This window comes from Metopolophium dirhodum, chromosome 1 (assembly GCF_019925205.1).
Source record: "Metopolophium dirhodum isolate CAU chromosome 1, ASM1992520v1, whole genome shotgun sequence".
NCBI classification, from domain to species: domain Eukaryota; kingdom Metazoa; phylum Arthropoda; class Insecta; order Hemiptera; family Aphididae; genus Metopolophium; species Metopolophium dirhodum.
In genome coordinates, this window is record NC_083560.1 from 158,908,084 (window position 1) to 158,929,069 (window position 20,986).

Genomic DNA, 20,986 nt, shown 5'->3' on the forward strand with positions numbered 1-20,986 from the left:
TCTTCGAGATCGGAGCCCGCGATAAGAACCGCCAGGTCATCCGCGTACGCGACCAGTTTGACCCTATCGTCCGTGTTGGTGACCAACGCCCTATCCATAGATAAATTCCAAAGACTTGGCCCTAACTGTGAGCCTTGAGGGCAGCCTCTGGTGAGATCCGCGAATGCTGTCGCTCCCTCCACCGAGAGCACCGCCCTTCTGCCCGTCAGATAGCTCTGTATGATAGATCTAGTTGCACCGGATGCCCCCAGATCCATCATGTCCCTAATCAGAACGTTCCATCTCAGGTTGTCGAAGGCTCCTGAGATATCCAGAAAGACTCCTACCACCATCTCCTCACTGTTGTCCACCCAATCCAGACACGACTTGATCGCGCTGATTGTGGACTTACCGACCCTGAAACCATGTTGCTCTGCTGAAAGAGCGCCCCCCGTTTCCTCCTCAAGCCTGTCCACCACCAGCCGTTCCAGCACTTTTGACGGTGCCGAAAGCAGGCTGACTGGTCTATATGACTTAGGAAGACTCGGGTCTCTGTCCTCTCCCTTCCTGATGATCACCACCTCTGCTGTCTTCCAACAGTCCGGAAATTCCGACTTCCTGAGGCACTCTCTCAGGACGTTGGTCAGCGGCAAGCCGATGACGCCCCACGCCTTCCTGAGTACCCCAGCGGTGATCCCATCCAGTCCCGGAGCTTTGTTAGGGGCCATCCTCCAGACAGCCGCCTTAACCTCGGCCTCCGTGACCTCTGGTCTCACTCTTCCTACTCTCTCAGCCTCAAAGATAGGAGCAGCCCTGTCCCTAGGGATTAGGCTCTCCAACAGACACTCGGCCGTCTCCAAAGCCGTCACCGTGAAGGTTCCGTCTTCTCGAAGCACAGCGTTTGGTACCCTACTCTTAGAAGATCCATTCCTAGCCCAACGATAGACCGGGCCCCAGATGTCCGAGTTGCTGGAGGTAGCGAACTTCCTCCACGACTCCATCTTGGCCTTCCTAATCTTTTTCAGGTGCTCGTTCCTGAGCACTCTGAATTGGTCCCTATCCGAGACTTTATAGTCCATGGTGCGTCTGAAGTTATTGAGGCGCCTTTTGGACTCTTCGAGTCCGGCGTCCCACCATGGCGGTTTCATCCTGACGGATTTACGGGAGCGGGGCATGGAGGCCTCCATGGCATGCCCGAGAGCACGCGTAAGAGACTCCGCTACCTGTCCGCAACCGCCCACCATGGTCTCATGTTCACCAAGAACTTTCTGGGCCAGAACCCACCTAAACCTATCCCAGTCGGCTTTCCTAACATTGAATCGACTTTTCCCTACCGCGGGTCCCTCCGACCCTGATCCGACGCGGATCTTGAATCTGATGGTCCTGTGGTCGCTGTCGGTGACATCGAGCACTTCCCATTCAGAGACTGAGTTCGTCAGTGAACCCCCTCTCGTCAGCGTAACATCTATGTTCGATGCCCCCATACCCGGCCTCTCGTACGTGTCGAGGTGGCCAGGCTGGTTGTGCACCGTCAAGTGTTTCGCCGCGATCAGGGATTCGACGTGGGTCCCCCGGGCTGAACCCGAGTTGTTGCCCGGCCGACTGAACCATTGCGGCGAGTGCGCGTTCACGTCGGCCCCTATCACGACGTCTTGGTTGACCCTATCAAGAATATCACCTAGCCTGTCCGTAAAGATGCGTGTCGGGATGCTGTACTTGAAGTAAGCTGACACGAACACGACCGCCTGTCCATGTCTCTTCCTGAGACTGGCCACGGCGCAGAACCTATCGCTGAGCCCCTGCAGGGCTACCACCTCGATGTCCTGATTTAGGACAACTATGGCAGCCCCTGCACTACCGTCCCTACTGCTGAGAACCACTTTCGTGGCGCGGTAGTCAAAACCTAGCAACTTGTCTCCCGAGGTCAGCACTTCCTGAAGCAGAAGCACCTCAACCCCGTTAGCCCTGCTGTAGTCCAGTATCTGATCTGAGACGAGATGATTCCCGTTCATGTTCAGTTGGACTACACAGTAGGTCGAAGAGATCATTTTGAGCCGAAATCTGTCCTACGGGCAACCGTGATGGTCGCCTTGTGAAGAGCCACACAACCGCTGTGCCCCGACTGAGCAGCCAGGCCACAGTTGGCGCACTTGACCGGCACGCTCTTGCAGTCCTTGGCCCTATGGCCCTTGACCGCGCAGCGCCCGCAAGTGTCCACCGTCTGCACACACTTCAGAGCCCTGTGACCGAAATGCTGGCACTTGAAGCACCTGACTACGTCAACGTACTCCTTGACCTTGCACTTGGCCAACCCGATGAAAAGACTCTTTCCTACCAGAGTCTTGAAGGCGCTTGGTCTAACCGAGCAGACCCACCAAACAAGCTCGTCCGTCTTGGGCCCCTTCATGAAGAGGGGGACCACGGCCTCCTTGTCCAGACCAAGCTCCGGGTTCTGATCCACGATCTGGCCCGCGAGCTTCTCCTTAGGAATTTCCCTATCCACGTCATACACTAGTACGGTCGGCCATCTCGCACTCTCCTCTCTCACACCCTTACCGTCTTTTTCCATGGCCTTCAAGGCCGCATACGTGGCCTCGTCAGCCGGCCTAACCACCAGATCTCCTCTCGGGAGCTTCGCAGAGCCGCCAAGCTTGGGCACCGCCACCCCCTTGACCAGATCGGCCCAGAGCTGTTTCTTGGCCTCACTGGCCCCAGCAGCCCCCACCGAGACGACGAAGGCGCGGGCCGGAGCCCTCGCCTTCTCCCTCTCGATGGCCTTAGCCACCTTCTTGGAGGTGGTGATGGCCACTCTCGGCTGCTCCTTGGGCTTCTCCTCATTCTTCTTCTTCTTCTTCTTTTTCCTTTTGCTCTTCCTGCTCACAACCTCCACAAACGGCTGCTCCTTTACCTTTCCCTTCACCTTCTCCTTGGCAGCCGCAGACTTGGCCTTGGCCTTGTCCTCGACCTTCTTCTTCTTCTTGGGCGGAGATGGCGCAACCGTCCTCTCCACCACAACCTCGCGCACCTCAGGTCTCGACTGAGACCGCCTCGCCTCCTCGACCCTACCTTGCAGAACCGTGTTCTGCCTATAGGCCTCATCGAGCAAGGCCTCATACCTTTCCCTGATCTCCAAGATTGTCCGCAGAGCGGCCGCCGAAATCTTTCGCTTCTCCTTCTCTGCCAGAAGGAGCGCGTCCAGGTCCCTACCAATATTCCTTGCCTTTTGAGGAAAGGATGAAATACCAAAGGAGGAGCATTCAGAAATGCCTTCCTCCTCTGGACCGTCCACCCTCTTCCTCTTTTGTACCTTGGCGACGGTGTCCCCCTCTGGGACCCCCGCCGCCGGTGCACCCGCCCTTACCTCTTCCAGGCATCCCCCCTCTTCGTCGGTCAGTTCCATGTCAGACATGACTGACCGCGCTCTTGGACTTAACCTAAATACAACTATCGAGCCTACCTACCCTAGTGGCAGCGCCTTTTCCTCCTTTGCGAGTGGGGAGTACTAACGGCACTGGAACTATGCTACCTTAACCTATATAATATAAATCCTAACACCTTACCTGATGGCGGCAGCGCAGCAACGTGTTCGCCCTAAGGCTTATACAGACCGACTCAAAATCGACACCGGTCTGTTCGCGGGAATTTTAACGCGCCACTCGCGTACGCGCACGCACCGCGCACTCGCCCACCAGAGCGTTGCACTGGGGGGGACCGGTTGTACGCACTCGCACGTTCACGCGCGCCCGCACACTTGCTCGCGCACTCGCAGTTTCCCGGGGGCGGTGACCACTCAGGCCGCGCGCACTCGCACGATCCTAAACACCGCGCGCCGCACGTACGCCACTCGGACACGTCACGCGTTGGCGTCGGTCCGCGCGCACCCGCACGATCCGCCGCGCGTCTCTCGCCCGCCGGAACTTTGATCGCCGCTCCTGGGGCCGCAAATCGCTGCACGAAAACGCAGCTCGGGCCCGTCGATTTATCTTAAAAAAGACTATTCGACTGTCCAGACCGCGATGTCGTACCTCGATTCTGTGACCTTCTGTTCGCTCGCGAACTTTTTGAGCCTAACTTCGGCACTGAAAGTCGAACTTTCGCGCGGCCTACACCAAAATTAGCGCTAGAACAGCACGAATTCAACGGTGTATCGTCCGACGCGAAATTCGCAATACAGCCCGAGAAATCGCTGAAAGGGTTTTGCCGGTCGGGCGTAAACAAAGAGTTTACGCTTGCGACAGACTAAAAACGCCCTCACGCCTTGCTAACCTAACCGATTTTCGCGCTCGATGCACCAGTAGAAGCGTCTACTCGAGACGAATCTTTTGGTACTAAGAACACAAAAATTTGACTACTCTAACCCGTTCGGAACTTGAGTTGTACACGGAGCACCTCAAAAACACGTCCGCACTGTATGGCTGTCAGACCAACACTTAGTAGATAGGGACAGGAGTCTCCGGGTTTTGTGGCTCTCGCCTACCGCCATCCGTCCGTGCCTTAGCGCTAGGCGCTACTTACGGGCGGAGGTGGAGCTAGGACGTCGACGGCTAACCGCCTACGGCCTAGGGTCGTCTGTGGACCACCAGCACCGGGCCCCGGAGGGCCCGTACCTTTTCTGAGGGCCGGAATGACTCAGTTAAGTGCCACCTTGGGTACCGGACCTCCCACTAGGTGTTGTGGTTTATGTACTACTATCTGGCGCCTGTCCCACAGCCACCACGTTTCAGCCGAGGTAGGCTCCTCAACCTTGAGGGGCACCACGCACAGCTCCGGCTGGCCGTATCTGTGCGCGGTGGGGCTCCCCTCTCCCGTGGTACTGACTAGGTTTTTGGTTGATGTCAGTGGATCAACCCGGGGCGTGGCCCCTACCACTATTTTGGCTCCCCAGCCGGCTAGTGGTGGGCCTTGCGGTGGAGATTCGGGCCAGCGCTTACACGCTAACCCCGGGTCCCCACCAACCCCTCCGTCGCCTGTGACGGAGCCTACCTAGCCTGGAGAATACCTACTCTATCCGAAGATCTTTTGGCCTCGATGGCCTCCCTAGCAAAGCGACGCAGTGCACAGTAGTTTGACCTAGTGTCCAGTAACACCTTGGTCTCGCACGGCCATGCGTCCTCGCCCACAAGCCTGATGAGCCTTGCTCTCTCAGCAGAGAGCACAGGGCATCTGAAGAGCACGTGGTCCACCGTCTCGTCCTCAGTTTCACATCTGCACGCGCCCGTACCACGCAGGGCGAAAGACTCCAACTTGGAGTTGAAGTCTCCGTGACCCGTGAGGAACTGGCACACGTAGTGATCCACCTCGAGAGGGAGAGCCAGTCTCCATCTTATGTCGGGAAAAATAGCATGGGTCCAACGACCCTTCGTGCTATTATCCCACCTATCCTGCCAGATGTCAATGATCCTATCCCACTGGTTGTTCATCTCCTCCTCTGAGATTTCACCAGCTTTCCTTTTGATCCTAACCACATGCCATCGGATTTCCAAATCTAGAGGCAGCTGCCCAGCAACAACCTGCAACGCATCCGTTGAGGTCGTTCTGTATGCCCCTGTTAGAGAGAGAAGGGCCCTCCTCTGCTTGCTGCCGAGGAGTTTTATCGCCTTCGCCGTGAGGACTCCTTTCGACCAGATCTCCGCAGCGTAAGTGATACGAGGCAGGAAGACTGCCTTGTATATTACGGCGGAGGTGGACTGTCGGAGACCCCAGTCCGCAGACGATGCCGCTCTAAGCCTACTGTACAGAGAGTCGGACTTTCCGGCCACGCCGCTCACGTGCGCCCAGAAATTTCGCCTACTGTCCAATTCAACGCCCAGATACCTAACTGAACTCACAGCCACGATGTCCTCTGTCCCGAAGGGAACAGTGAACCCCGGCCGCAGCCCTCCTTTCAGGGGGATCGCTTGAGACTTGCTTGCCGAGAAGGTTAGACCTCTTCGGCTCGCCCACTCGCGCAAGGCGCCGAGCGTCGCTCTCGCTTTCCCCTGAATTTCTTCGAGATCGGAGCCCGCGATAAGAACCGCCAGGTCATCCGCGTACGCGACCAGTTTGACCCTATCGTCCGTGTTGGTGACCAACGCCCTATCCATAGATAAATTCCAAAGACTTGGCCCTAACTGTGAGCCTTGAGGGCAGCCTCTGGTGAGATCCGCGAATGCTGTCGCTCCCTCCACCGAGAGCACCGCCCTTCTGCCCGTCAGATAGCTCTGTATGATAGATCTAGTTGCATCGGATGCCCCCAGATCCATCATGTCCCTAATCAGAACGTTCCATCTCAGGTTGTCGAAGGCTCCTGAGATATCCAGAAAGACTCCTACCACCATCTCCTCACTGTTGTCCACCCAATCCAGACACGACTTGATCGCGCTGATTGTGGACTTACCGACCCTGAAACCATGTTGCTCTGCTGAAAGAGCGCCCCCCGTTTCCTCCTCAAGCCTGTCCACCACCAGCCGTTCCAGCACTTTTGACGGTGCCGAAAGCAGGCTGACTGGTCTATATGACTTAGGAAGACTCGGGTCTCTGTCCTCTCCCTTCCTGATGATCACCACCTCTGCTGTCTTCCAACAGTCCGGAAATTCCGACTTCCTGAGGCACTCTCTCAGGACGTTGGTCAGCGGCAAGCCGATGACGCCCCACGCCTTCCTGAGTACCCCAGCGGTGATCCCATCCAGTCCCGGAGCTTTGTTAGGGGCCATCCTCCAGACAGCCGCCTTAACCTCGGCCTCCGTGACCTCTGGTCTCACTCTTCCTACTCTCTCAGCCTCAAAGATAGGAGCAGCCCTGTCCCTAGGGATTAGGCTCTCCAACAGACACTCGGCCGTCTCCAAAGCCGTCACCGTGAAGGTTCCGTCTTCTCGAAGCACAGCGTTTGGTACCCTACTCTTAGAAGATCCATTCCTAGCCCAACGATAGACCGGGCCCCAGATGTCCGAGTTGCTGGAGGTAGCGAACTTCCTCCACGACTCCATCTTGGCCTTCCTAATCTTTTTCAGGTGCTCGTTCCTGAGCACTCTGAATTGGTCCCTATCCGAGACTTTATAGTCCATGGTGCGTCTGAAGTTATTGAGGCGCCTTTTGGACTCTTCGAGTCCGGCGTCCCACCATGGCGGTTTCATCCTGACGGATTTACGGGAGCGGGGCATGGAGGCCTCCATGGCATGCCCGAGAGCACGCGTAAGAGACTCCGCTACCTGTCCGCAACCGCCCACCATGGTCTCATGTTCACCAAGAACTTTCTGGGCCAGAACCCACCTAAACCTATCCCAGTCGGCTTTCCTAACATTGAATCGACTTTTCCCTACCGCAGGTCCCTCCGACCCTGATCCGACGCGGATCTTGAATCTGATGGTCCTGTGGTCGCTGTCGGTGACATCGAGCACTTCCCATTCAGAGACTGAGTTCGTCAGTGAACCCCCTCTCGTCAGCGTAACATCTATGTTCGATGCCCCCATACCCGGCCTCTCGTACGTGTCGAGGTGGCCAGGCTGGTTGTGCACCGTCAAGTGTTTCGCCGCGATCAGGGATTCGACGTGGGTCCCCCGGGCTGAACCCGAGTTGTTGCCCGGCCGACTGAACCATTGCGGCGAGTGCGCGTTCACGTCGGCCCCTATCACGACGTCTTGGTTGACCCTATCAAGAATATCACCTAGCCTGTCCGTAAAGATGCGTGTCGGGATGCTGTACTTGAAGTAAGCTGACACGAACACGACCGCCTGTCCATGTCTCTTCCTGAGACTGGCCACGGCGCAGAACCTATCGCTGAGCCCCTGCAGGGCTACCACCTCGATGTCCTGATTTAGGACAACTATGGCAGCCCCTGCACTACCGTCCCTACTGCTGAGAACCACTTTCGTGGCGCGGTAGTCAAAACCTAGCAACTTGTCTCCCGAGGTCAGCACTTCCTGAAGCAGAAGCACCTCAACCCCGTTAGCCCTGCTGTAGTCCAGTATCTGATCTGAGACGAGATGATTCCCGTTCATGTTCAGTTGGACTACACAGTAGGTCGAAGAGATCATTTTGAGCCGAAATCTGTCCTCCTACGGGCAACCGTGATGGTCGCCTTGTGAAGAGCCACACAACCGCTGTGCCCCGACTGAGCAGCCAGGCCACAGTTGGCGCACTTGACCGGCACGCTCTTGCAGTCCTTGGCCCTATGGCCCTTGACCGCGCAGCGCCCGCAAGTGTCCACCGTCTGCACACACTTCAGAGCCCTGTGACCGAAGTGCTGGCACTTGAAGCACCTGACTACGTCAACGTACTCCTTGACCTTGCACTTGGCCAACCCGATGAAAAGACTCTTTCCTACCAGAGTCTTGAAGGCGCTTGGTCTAACCGAGCAGACCCACCAAACAAGCTCGTCCGTCTTGGGCCCCTTCATGAAGAGGGGGACCACGGCCTCCTTGTCCAGACCAAGCTCCGGGTTCTGATCCACGATCTGGCCCGCGAGCTTCTCCTTAGGAATTTCCCTATCCACGTCATACACTAGTACGGTCGGCCATCTCGCACTCTCCTCTCTCACACCCTTACCGTCTTTTTCCATGGCCTTCAAGGCCGCATACGTGGCCTCGTCAGCCGGCCTAACCACCAGATCTCCTCTCGGGAGCTTCGCAGAGCCGCCAAGCTTGGGCACCGCCACCCCCTTGACCAGATCGGCCCAGAGCTGTTTCTTGGCCTCACTGGCCCCAGCAGCCCCCACCGAGACGACGAAGGCGCGGGCCGGAGCCCTCGCCTTCTCCCTCTCGATGGCCTTAGCCACCTTCTTGGAGGTGGTGATGGCCACTCTCGGCTGCTCCTTGGGCTTCTCCTCATTCTTCTTCTTCTTCTTCTTTTTCCTTTTGCTCTTCCTGCTCACAACCTCCACAAACGGCTGCTCCTTTACCTTTCCCTTCACCTTCTCCTTAGCAGCCGCAGACTTGGCCTTGGCCTTGTCCTCGACCTTCTTCTTCTTCTTGGGCGGAGATGGCGCAACCGTCCTCTCCACCACAACCTCGCGCACCTCAGGTCTCGACTGAGACCGCCTCGCCTCCTCGACCCTACCTTGCAGAACCGTGTTCTGCCTATAGGCCTCATCGAGCAAGGCCTCATACCTTTCCCTGATCTCCAAGATTGTCCGCAGAGCGGCCGCCGAAATCTTTCGCTTCTCCTTCTCTGCCAGAAGGAGCGCGTCCAGGTCCCTACCAATATTCCTTGCCTTTTGAGGAAAGGATGAAATACCAAAGGAGGAGCATTCAGAAATGCCTTCCTCCTCTGGACCGTCCACCCTCTTCCTCTTTTGTACCTTGGCGACGGTGTCCCCCTCTGGGACCCCCGCCGCCGGTGCACCCGCCCTTACCTCTTCCAGGCATCCCCCCTCTTCGTCGGTCAGTTCCATGTCAGACATGACTGACCGCGCTCTTGGACTTAACCTAAATACAACTATCGAGCCTACCTACCCTAGTGGCAGCGCCTTTTCCTCCTTTGCGAGTGGGGAGTACTAACGGCACTGGAACTATGCTACCTTAACCTATATAATATAAATCCTAACACCTTACCTGATGGCGGCAGCGCAGCAACGTGTTCGCCCTAAGGCTTATACAGACCGACTCAAAATCGACACCGGTCTGTTCGCGGGAATTTTAACGCGCCACTCGCGTACGCGCACGCACCGCGCACTCGCCCACCAGAGCGTTGCACTGGGGGGGACCGGTTGTACGCACTCGCACGTTCACGCGCGCCCGCACACTTGCTCGCGCACTCGCAGTTTCCCGGGGGCGGTGACCACTCAGGCCGCGCGCACTCGCACGATCCTAAACACCGCGCGCCGCACGTACGCCACTCGGACACGTCACGCGTTGGCGTCGGTCCGCGCGCACCCGCACGATCCGCCGCGCGTCTCTCGCCCGCCGGAACTTTGATCGCCGCTCCTGGGGCCGCAAATCGCTGCACGAAAACGCAGCTCGGGCCCGTCGATTTATCTTAAAAAAGACTATTCGACTGTCCAAACCGCGATGTCGTACCTCGATTCTGTGACCTTCTGTTCGCTCGCGAACTTTTTGAGCCTAACTTCGGCACTGAAAGTCGAACTTTCGCGCGGCCTACACCAAAATTAGCGCTAGAACAGCACGAATTCAACGGTGTATCGTCCGACGCGAAATTCGCAATACAGCCCGAGAAATCGCTGAAAGGGTTTTGCCGGTCGGGCGTAAACAAAGAGTTTACGCTTGCGACAGACTAAAAACGCCCTCACGCCTTGCTAACCTAACCGATTTTCGCGCTCGATGCACCAGTAGAAGCGTCTACTCGAGACGAATCTTTTGGTACTAAGAACGCAAAAATTTAACTACTCTAACCCGTTCGGAACTTGAGTTGTACACGGAGCACCTCAAAAACACGTCCGCACTGTATGGCTGTCAGACCAACAGTAGATAGGGACAGTGAGAATCTCGTTAATCCATTCATGCGCGTCACTAATTAGATGACGAGGCATTTGGCTACCTTAAAAGAGTCATAGTTACTCCTGCCGTTTACCCGCGCTTGCTTGAATTTCTTCACGTTGACATTCAGAGCACTGGGCAGAAATCACATCGCGTCAACACCCGTCCCGGGCCATCGCGATGCTTTGTTTTAATTAGACAGTCGGATTCCCCTGGTCCGTGCCAGTTCTGAGTTGACCGTTACATGGCTGTCGATCCGGCTACGCGACCGACGCCGCGGCGGCCGGACCGCCCGGTGACGGCGAACCGACACCAAGGCGATCGGCCGGCCGCGACGCGGCCAGCGACCGAAGCTCGGTGGTTCCACGGTCGGCGGACGGCGACGGGCCCGCGGCCGCCTCGAGGCTCCCGGTCCGAAGACCGGGCGCGCGGGCGACGGCCGGGGTGTCGCCAAAACCGCCTACGCTTCTACGACGACCCGAACCCGACAGCCACGCTCCTCAGAGCCAATCCTTATCCCGAAGTTACGGATCGGTTTTGCCGACTTCCCTTACCTACATTATTCTATGCGGCTAGAGGCTGCTCACCTCGGAGACCTGCTGCGGATATCGGTACGAACCGACGCGAAGACTCCGCGTGGCCCTCTCTCGAATTTTCAAGGTCCGCGTGGGGATCACGGACACCGCCGCAACGAGCGGTGCTCTTCGCGCTCGCGTCCCTATCGCCCGGCTAGAGGATTCCAGGGACGTACAACGCTCACAGAGAAAAGAGAACTCTACCCAGATCCCCCGGCGGCTTCTTCGAGTTCATTCTGGTTACCCAGACGAGACAAAAGAGCCCCGAACACTAGGGAGCGGTTCCGCGTCGGGTTCCGGAATACGAACCGGATTCCCTCTCGCCCCAAGGGCGATTCGAAAACGCCTTCGCCCGTGGTACGAGGATCTCTCCCCGGGCTTAGGATCGACTGACTCTTGGACAACGGCTGTTCACAAGAAACCCTTCTCCACGGCAGCCCCCGAGGGCCCCTCTCGAGTATTTGCTACTACCACCAAGATCTGCACCGACGGCGGCTCCAGGCGGTCTCGCGACCTGCCCTTCGACGCACACCGCCGCGCCATCCTACTCGTCGAGGCTTGCCGGGACCGACCGCCGCGAGCGACGACCGGCCCCACTATGCCGTCGACGGCCGAGTATAGGCACGACGCTCCAGCGCCATCCATTTTCAGAGCTAGTTGCTTCGGCAGGTGAGTTGTTACACACTCCTTAGCGGATTCCGACTTCCATGGCCACCGTCCTGCTGTCATCAGCAACCAACGCCTTTCATGGTCTCTGAATACGCGTCGATTTCGGCGCCTTAACTCGGCGTTCGGTTCATCCCGCAGCGCCAGTTCTGCTTACCAAAAATGGCCCACTAAGCGCCTAGGGTTCCGTCGCCGGCTTCGCACGCGGTTCACGCGGTGTACCAGGTAAAGCCGGCGATCTCACCCATTTATAGTTTGAGAATAGGTTGAGGTCGTTTCGGCCCCAATGTCCTCTAATCATTCGCTTTACCGTATGAGACATCCTCCGTGTTACGAGCGTGTTGTTACCGCGCCGTACAGCGCGGAGTCCCACCGGCGTCCGTACGCCCGCGAACGGGCGGGACACATCGGCGCCAGCTATCCTGAGGGAAACTTCGGATGGAACCAGCTACTAGATGGTTCGATTAGTCTTTCGCCCCTATACCCAGCTCAGACGATCGATTTGCACGTCAGAATCGCTGCGGACCTCCATCAGGGTTTCCCCTGACTTCATCCTGGCCAGGCATAGTTCACCATCTTTCGGGTACCAACGTGTGCGCTAAGGGTGCGCCCTCGGACGGCCGAAGCCGACCTGGCGAAGACGCCCCCGGACTGCGGACCAGCGCGACTTTGAACGCCGGTGGGTTCGGTCGCTAGGCCATCGTCCGCACCGTAAACGGTTCACTTTCATTGCGCCAAACGTGGTTTTTCGTAAGATCACCGTTGACTCGCGCACACGTTAGACTCCTTGGTCCGTGTTTCAAGACGGGTCGGAAAGTAGCCCGAAATCGTCGCCGACCGACGGGACCCCGCCTGCGACGGGGCCGCGTCGACGGTTCTTGCCGTCGGGCGAGCCGACCAGGAGCACCGGGGTTCGGCGCGAACGGTCACGCCGAAACGCAACCGCCGCGACGAACGCCACCCAAGCCCTTCGGCCGGCGCCCAACGGGTCGCGACGTCCGCTAACCGAGCGAAAGATCCGGCCGGCGGTTAGACCGACCGTGAATTCGCCCGGCGGGGACTCGCGGGCTCTGTCCGTTTACACCCGAACAGTTTCACGTTCTTATGAACTCTCTCTTCAAAGTTCTTTTCAACTTTCCCTCACGGTACTTGTAAACTATCGGTCTCGTGGCCGTATTTAGCCTTAGATGGAGTTTACCACCAACTTCGGGCTGCACTCTCAAGCAACCCGACTCGAAGGCGCGGTCCGATCCCGGAACGCTGTGACGGCCTCTACTGGCCTGGCACCATCTGCGGGCCATGGCCCCGTTCAAGGGAGACTTGGACCGTCACGTGCGCCCCGGCAACGAGGCCGGCCCGTACGCCACAACTCCCATAGGTGCCGCGACACAAAAGTGCGCGGCGGGATTCGGCGATGGGCTTTTCCCTGTTCGCTCGCCGCTACTAAGGGAATCACGGTTGTTTTCTTTTCCTCCGCTTATTAATATGCTTAAATCCGGCGGGTAGTCCCGCCTGATCTGAGGTCGGAACGTATCGGTTTTTTTTTTTTTTAAATTACACGGCAGCCTGCGGTCCGCGCTCCGCCCGTACGGTGACCGTCCGCGTCCGCGTCTCGGAAGCCGGAGAGGTCCGTGGACTCTCAGCCGACCCGGCCGCGCTCTCGCGCGGCGGGCGGACGGGGACGTGCCGTTTGACGACGCGAGAACCCGTGACTGTTTGCCGTCACAACTTGGGCGGACGACCGGAGGCGGCCGCGCGAGCGCGGTTTTCCACGGTCGAACCGCCAATCTCGCACCACCGGAGCGGCCGACGGGCGGGCGGACAGTCCCCGGGAGGACTGCCGCCGCCGTCGGACGCCTGCCGGCGGCGCATCGGTCTGGCCGAGTATCCGGTATACGACCCTCAGACAGGCGTGGCCCGGGACCCGCGGGTCACCGAGGCCGCAATGTGCGTTCGACTGGTCGATGTTCGTATAACCTGCGGATTACACGACGACGCGCAGATAGCTGCGGTCTTCATCGATCCACGAGCCAAGTGATCCGCTGTTCGGGGTCGGGTGTTTTTTTTTGTCGACGAAACTTCTACCGGCCACGCGCCGTGCGCGGACGCACGGCGGGGCCCGTATGGTCTTTCGACGTTAACCATCTTTCGGTCGACGCTCGGTCGGGGGTCGCGGCGCGCGGGCGGTCGGCGAGCTAGTCGCGAGCGCACGCGGCCACGGGGTCGGATTAGGCGCGCGCGAGACCGGCAAGTGCTGCCGGTACCGCGGGCCCGTCTCTAATGATCCTTCCGCAGGTTCACCTACGGAAACCTTGTTACGACTTTTACTTCCTCTAAACGGCCGATTTCGGTCATCTTCGCGATCGCGCGACGACCCAGCCCCCGAGGGGGCCGAATAACGCGCGTCCACTCCGAAGACCTCAATGCGACCGTTCAATCGGTAGTAGCGACGGGCGGTGTGTACAAAGGGCAGGGACGTAATCAACGCGAGCTGATGACTCGCGCTTACTGGGAATTCCTCGTTCACGTGGAAAAATTGCAAGCCACGATCCCTAAGCACGAAGGAGGTTCAGCGGGTTACCCGGAAGCCTGTCGGCCCAGGAATGTTAACACACGCTGATTCCTTCAGTGTAGCGCGCGTGCGGCCCAGAACATCTAAGGGCATCACAGACCTGTTATCGCTCAGTCTCGTGCGGCTATTTTCGTCCGCCGCCTGTCCCTCTAAGAAGAGTTTAAGCTCCTGGGAGCCGGCGGTAGCCCTAGTAACGTATCGTGATCCGCCGGCGACGGCCGCGAACACGGCGCGCTTCACCACGGAGCCCGACGCACGACGGACGCGCGCCGACCGGAGGTTGCCCCCCGGCCGACACACGCCCGCCGCACGCCGGGACGCGGATGGCGCGGCCGCGCTCGACGACCGCCGTGGACGACGGGCGAACGCGTTCGGGGATACCGGGCCGAGCCGACGGGTACGCGAACACGGACGGCCGAAACCGCCCGCGCCGCGCACACGCCGACCCGGGGTTACCCGCCTAGTTAGCAGGACAGAGTCTCGTTCGTTATCGGAATTAACCAGACAGATCGCTCCACCAACTAAGAACGGCCATGCACCACCACCCACCGAATCAAGAAAGAGCTCTCAATCTGTCAATCTTTCCGGTGTCCGGGCCTGGTGAGGTTTCCCGTGTTGAGTCAAATTAAGCCGCAGGCTCCACTCCTGGTGGTGCCCTTCCGTCAATTCCTTTAAGTTTCAACTTTGCAATCATACTTCCCCCGGAACCGAAAAGCTTCGGTTTCCCGGAAGCTGCCCGCCGGGTCGTTAATGAAACGCCGGCGGATCGCTAGCTGGCATCGTTTACAGTTAGAACTAGGGCGGTATCTGATCGCCTTCGAACCTCTAACTTTCGTTCTTGATCATACGAGAACGTACTTGGCAAATGCTTTCGCGTCAGTTCGTCTCGAGACGATCCAAGAATTTCACCTCTAACGTCTCGGTACGAATGCCCCCGCCCGTCTCTGTTGATCATTACCTCCGGTCCCGAAAACCGGCCCGGCGGGACGCGCGGGCGACTGGCGCCCGCGGCCCGGCGGCCCGCGCACGGAAACGCCCCGGAGGGCGATTTCGCGCGCCCGCGAAGGGCGGAGATGCGCGGGACCGAGGTCTTGTTCCATTATTCCATGCGACCAGTATTCAGGGCCTTTTGACGAGACGGCCGTGAAGCCGCCCCGCCAGATTTGAGCCTGCTTTGAGCACTCTAATTTGTTCAAAGTAAACGTGTCGGCCCGCCGACGGCAATCGGTGAAGATCACCGCGCAGCAAGATTGGAGTAGGCGGCCGCCGTCGTCGAACCCCGACGGCCGCGCGACGCGTGGCCGCGCGGCGCGCCGGAAGCCCGAGACACGTGTCCGCCTGCCGACAATACGTCCGGCCGACGTGCCGGTAACTAACACCCCGAGACGGCTGACGAGCGCGACGACGACCGCGCCGACGGGACACGTGGTCCCGCGACACGGCCGGCCGCGACACGACGGACCGCCAGGGTGGTCCGGCACCGCCCAGACACAGATCCGACTACGAGCTTTTTAACCGCAACAACTTTAATATACGCTATTGGAGCTGGAATTACCGCGGCTGCTGGCACCAGACTTGCCCTCCAATTGATCCTCGTTTAAAGGTTTTAAAGTGTTCTCATTCCGATTACGGGGCCTCGGATGAGTCCCGTATCGTTATTTTTCGTCACTACCTCCCCGTTCCGGGAGTGGGTAATTTGCGCGCCTGCTGCCTTCCTTGGATGTGGTAGCCGTTTCTCAGGCTCCCTCTCCGGAATCGAACCCTGATTCCCCGTTACCCGTTACCACCACGGTAGGCATGGAACCTACCGTCGACAGTTGATAAGGCAGACATTTGAAAGATGCGTCGCCGGTACGGAGACCGTGCGATCAGCTCGAAGTTATTCAGAGTCACCAGGTCTTTGCGCGGGCCGCGATCGGGACGCGCACGAAGCGCGCCGCGACGGGCCGGTTTTGATCTAATAAAAGCGTTCCTCCCGCGAGCGACGCCCGAGGGCGCCGCGACGGTCGGAACTCTGTCGGCATGTATTAGCTCTAGAATTACCACAGTTATCCAAGTAACTTGGGTACGATCTAAGGAACCACAACTGATTTAATGAGCCTTTCGCGGTTTCACCTTAATGCGGCTTGCACTGAGACATGCATGGCTTAATCTTTGAGACAAGCATATGACTACTGGCAGGATCAACCAGGGATCTCGGTTTTACAACAACTGCGTCCCGTGACGGATCCCCGCGGCGACGCCGACCAAGGGGCGACGACGACGCGGACACTCGTCTCGGGACGCGTGCGTCCGAGCGCCGGTCCGCCCGTGGGCAAGCCGACGCCGAGGAAGGTCGAAACGACCGTGACCGGTATACGGTCACGGCGCACGACCGACCGCGGTTCGAGTGGGATACGTGCGCGGACGGGCGCCCGTAAACCGCGCGCTTCGGTCGACGCGAGCGCCGCACTGAGCACCCGCAGAACGCGGGGCGACTGCGGCGGCGGTCGCGTGCGGAAGACCGAACACACGCGGAGAGCGAGCGCTCGCCCGACGCGACGTGACCCGTGCGTTGACGAGAGTCGGGGTTAGCGCGTACGCCGTCCGTTTTCAGCGGACGGAGAATTACCGCGCTAGCGCCTCTCGCCAGGTTTATAACGGCCCCCAGCCGAGATCGTGGGGGAAGCCGGGACGCGACGCGAAGTCCGTCGTCCCGGGGCTTCGCCCCGGCGACCGCCGGGCACGGCGACGATGGCCGGCCGCGGCGGGAATGTTTTGGCGTCGAGAGCTCGTAACTTGCGGAACGGTAACGGGAGTCGTCATCGATTTTTGAAAAAAACGATTTGCGCGTCGGAGGCCCACCGGAAGGCGGGCCTGCGACGCCGGTTGAGTTTTGCCACTCGGCGTGCGAGATGGGTCGGTCGCCGAAACTTGGACGGATACCATCGAAGGGCACCGGATTGCTGACCATTCCGAAGACTGGGGCAGACCGGTGCGCGGCGATGGACGCGTCGGCTTCGGCGTCGCCCGTGGCTTTGCTGTCGTACGTGATTGGCGATCGGACGCCGGCGGAACGCCGACGACCGAGTCGCTCACAAATTTACAAAATCTCGAGTTTCACAATGTGCGACGGGGGTGTTCACGCGTAGTGGTACACCCGGGTCGAAGGAACTTCGCCATCACCGTGCGTAGCGGTTAGGCGAGAATCGAAAATCCGTCAATCACCGTGCGTAGCGGTTAGGCGAAAATCACAAAATCCGTGCGTAGCGGTACGGCCGCGGATAAAGGATTACCGATTTAATTGTCGCGGACACCGGTGTCCTATAGTACTCGGAACGTACGACGTGAACACGTCTCGGGTACGTCGAGATCGAACCAACGGTTAACGAGTTATTGCACACGGAAAAACTACGTTCGAAAAGTTGAATTCGAAATCGTGTCGACGGACATCGCCGGGGCTGCCGTCATGTGCACCACCCCGGCACCGACGAATAACCGAGGACGTCGAGTGAAAAAAAAAAAATCGAATTTTCACACACGGTGGTCCGTGCGACGGGACGGTACGGCGGGCGCGCAGCTCGGCGACGGTAATCACCCCTGTAACGTCGCGGTCAGCGCAGAAATTCTACGCGGTAAAGGTTTTCGGCAAAGGGGGATATCCCTGGACAACGACTCTGCGGTCTGCCCGTGATGAACGGTACGGTCGATGTCACCGGCAAACCGTGAAAACGGTTGACCGAGACCCCGCCGTCGGAATACAGTCAATCACAGTGCGTAGCGGTTAAGCGAAAATCAAATATCGGTCTATCTCCGTGCGTAGCGGTACGGCCGCGGATAAAGGATTACCGATTTAAATGTCGCGGACACCGGTGTCCTATAGTACTCGGAACGTACGACGTGAACACGTCTCGGGTACGTCGAGATCGAACCAACGGTTAACGAGTTATTGCACACGGAAAAACTACGTTCGAAAAGTTGAATTCGAAATCGTGTCGACGGACATCGCCGGGGCTGCCGTCATGTGCACCACCCCGGGACCGCCGAATAACCGCGAACGTCGAGTGAAAAAAAAAAATCGAATTTTCACACGCGGTGGTTCGGATCCGGTCACGGGGACGCCGCCGCGCACCAAGGGCGACTCCGCGCCTCGCCCGTCGATGAAAAATATTTCCGCGTACGGCACTCCGAGTCCGCGGGACGTAATAATTCTTTACGTTAGTCCACCTCGCACCCGTCGAACGCCGACCAGACAAAAATCGGCAATCGATGAAGGGCACAGTGTCCACGGATCCGGTCACGGGGACGCCGCCGCGCACCAAGGGCGACTCCGCGCCTCGCCCGTCGATGAAAAATATTTCCGCGTACGGCACTCCGAGTCCGCGGGACGTGCTCGCCGAATGCCCGCACCGAATAATACCGGTAAACCACATCCACTTGCCGTATTAATATTTTACGTTAGTCCACCTCGCACCCGTCGAACGCCGACCAGACAAAAATCGGCAATCGATGAAGGGCACAGTGTCCACGGATCCGGTCACGGGGACGCCGCCGCGCACCAAGGGCGACTCCGCGCCTCGCCCGTCGAAGAAAAATTTTTCCGCGTTCGGCACACCGAGTCCGCGGGACGTAATAATTCTTTACGTTAGTCCACCTCGCACCCGTCGAACGCCGACCAGACAAAAATCGGCAATCGATGAAGGGCACAGTGTCCACGGATCCGGTCACGGGGACGCCGCCGCGCACCAAGGGCGACTCCGCGCCTCGCCCGTCGATGAAAAATATTTCCGCGTACGGCACTCCGAGTCCGCGGGACGTAATAATTCTTTACGTTAGTCCACCTCGCACCCGTCGAACGCCGACCAGACAAAAATCGGCAATCGATGAAGGGCACAGTGTCCACGGATCCGGTCACGGGGACGCCGCCGCGCACCAAGGGCGACTCCGCGCCTCGCCCGTCGATGAAAAATATTTCCGCGTACGGCACTCCGAGTCCGCGGGACGTGCTCGCCGAATGCCCGCACCGAATAATACCGGTAAACCACATCCACTTGCCGTATTAATATTTTACGTTAGTCCACCTCGCACCCGTCGAACGCCGACCAGACAAAAATCGGCAATCGATGAAGGGCACAGTGTCCACGGATCCGGTCACGGGGACGCCGCCGCGCACCAAGGGCGACTCCGCGCCTCGCCCGTCGATGAAAAATTTTTCCGCGTTCGGCACACCGAGTCCGCGGGACGTAATAATTCTTTACGTTAGTCCACCTCGCACCCGTCGAACGCCGACCAGACAAAAATCGGCAATCGATGAAGGGCACAGTGTCCACGGATCCGGTCACGGGGACGCCGCCGCGCACCAAGGGCGACTCCGCGCCTCGCCCGTCGATGAAAAATATTTCCGCGTACGGCACTCCGAGTCCGCGGGACGTAATAATTCTTTACGTTAGTCCACCTCGCACCCGTCGAACGCCGACCAGACAAAAATCGGCAATCGATGAAGGGCACAGTGTCCACGGATCCGGTCACGGGGACGCCGCCGCGCACCAAGGGCGACTCCGCGCCTCGCCCGTCGATGAAAAATATTTCCGCGTACGGCACTCCGAGTCCGCGGGACGTGCTCGCCGAATGCCCGCACCGAATAATACCGGTAAACCACATCCACTTGCCGTATTAATATTTTACGTTAGTCCACCTCGCACCCGTCGAACGCCGACCAGACAAAAATCGGCAATCGATGAAGGGCACAGTGTCCACGGATCCGGTCACGGGGACGCCGCCGCGCACCAAGGGCGACTCCGCGCCTCGCCCGTCGAAGAAAAATTTTTCCGCGTTCGGCACACCGAGTCCGCGGGACGTAATAATTCTTTACGTTAGTCCACCTCGCACCCGTCGAACGCCGACCAGACAAAAATCGGCAATCGATGAAGGGCACAGTGTCCACGGATCCGGTCACGGGGACGCCGCCGCGCACCAAGGGCGACTCCGCGCCTCGCCCGTCGATGAAAAATATTTCCGCGTACGGCACTCCGAGTCCGCGGGACGTAATAATTCTTTACGTTAGTCCACCTCGCACCCGTCGAACGCCGACCAGACAAAAATCGGCAATCGATGAAGGGCACAGTGTCCACGGATCCGGTCACGGGGACGCCGCCGCGCACCAAGGGCGACTCCGCGCCTCGCCCGTCGATGAAAAATATTTCCGCGTACGGCACTCCGAGTCCGCGGGACGTGCTCGCCGAATGCCCGCACCGAATAATACCGGTAAACCACATCCACTTGCCGTATTAATATTTTACGTTAGTCCACCTCGCACCCGTCGAACGCCGACCAGACAAAAATCGGCAATCGATGAAGGGCACAGTGTCCACGGATCCGGTCACGGGGACGCCGCCGCGCACCAAGGGCGACTCCGCGCCTCGCCCGTCGATGAAAAATATTTCCGCGTACGGCACTCCGAGTCCGCGGGACGTGCTCGCCGAATGCCCGCACCGAATAATACCGGTAAACCACATCCACTTGCCGTATTAATATTTTACGTTAGTCCACCTCGCACCCGTCGAACGCCGACCAGACAAAAATCGGCAATCGATGAAGGGCACAGTGTCCACGGATCCGGTCACGGGGACGCCGCCGCGCACCAAGGGCGACTCCGCGCCTCGCCCGTCGAGGAAAAATATTTCCGCGTACGGCACTCCGAGTCCGCGGGACGTGCTCGCCGAATGCCCGCACCGAATAATACCGGTAAACCATATCCACTTGCTGTAATAACTTTTTCCATCAACCGAACAATCTTCGGCCAAATC

The 20,986-nt window shown here is 58.8% G+C and overlaps 1 non-coding gene and 1 pseudogene across 1 annotated transcript; both read right to left on the minus strand.

Annotated features, from left to right (window-relative positions):
* Positions 1 to 10,259: 10,259 nt before the first annotated feature.
* On the minus strand, positions 10,260 to 13,155 carry LOC132937749 (large subunit ribosomal RNA; annotated as a pseudogene).
* Positions 13,156 to 13,525: 370 nt separating this feature from the next.
* LOC132937582 (5.8S ribosomal RNA) lies at positions 13,526 to 13,683 on the minus strand. Its single transcript, XR_009663706.1, has one exon. It is a non-coding gene; the product is annotated as a 5.8S ribosomal RNA (ribosomal RNA).
* Between the last annotated feature and the right edge of the window lie 7,303 nt (positions 13,684 to 20,986).